Genomic DNA, 927 nt, shown 5'->3' with positions numbered 1-927 from the left:
ACCAGTCACTCAGATCTAGCTCAGGCTGGATTCATTCTCCTGAAGTACTCCTGAAGGACTGTGTTTTTTTCCATGTTATTCCTCCCTTCCTCCTCCTCATTTTTTTCCTAATCCCTCATTATAATTTTTTAAACCAATAATACAACATAATACAATTTTTCTTTTGGTTGTTTTTACAAATTGAACTTTCCTTTTTGGATGATTTTGGGTTTTTTTCCCTTATTTTTTAGTTTGTCTTTCCTTGCCTTTATCACAATAATATTTCACTTTTACAAAGATCACTGACCTCATGGAAAGCAATCACTCTATTTTGAACTACAAATGGAAAATACTATTATTAAATAGCATTATGGAGATTCTGCTCAAATTACTGTTTCTTGGGAAATGAACATACACTGGGACTCTTCTCTTCATGGAAACTATTTTGATTTCATCAAAGTGCTAGAGGCCTCCATCCCAATCATTTTAAATTTGTTTATGTAATACTTTATACTTAGTGTCTTTGGCCCAGTGTAATTGCTCTGACGTCGCCAGACTGTGTGGGTGATCAATGGGCTGCTACCATTTAGTTTCCTATAGACTTTGATCCAAAGGACTTTAATTTGCTTTCCAGTTCCTCTCTGACTGTGTATTTGTCTACACTGGGGATGAATAACAAAGGGAAGCATCCTAAGCCTTCTTTATACAATGAATTTATTGTACATATAACATGTTAAAACAATAAACTGAAAATGAGAAATTTTTTAAAAAATTAAGTCTGGTTAACGCCAAGGGGTCACCCAATCCAGCATCTGTTTTTCCTCAAAGCATATTTCGCCACTAAGAAAATATTCAAGACATAGGAAATATCTTTTGAAGTTTGAATCACTTGTCATTTCCATTTTTCAACTCAACTAGTAGCTGAGACACTGTACAGTTCCACTGGGC

The sequence above is a fragment of the Colobus angolensis genome, unplaced genomic scaffold, assembly GCF_000951035.1.
Source record: "Colobus angolensis palliatus isolate OR3802 unplaced genomic scaffold, Cang.pa_1.0 Scaffold422, whole genome shotgun sequence".
NCBI lineage: Eukaryota > Metazoa > Chordata > Mammalia > Primates > Cercopithecidae > Colobus > Colobus angolensis.
The sequence above is the reverse complement of the archived record's forward strand: the minus strand, read 5'-3'. Positions refer to the sequence as shown.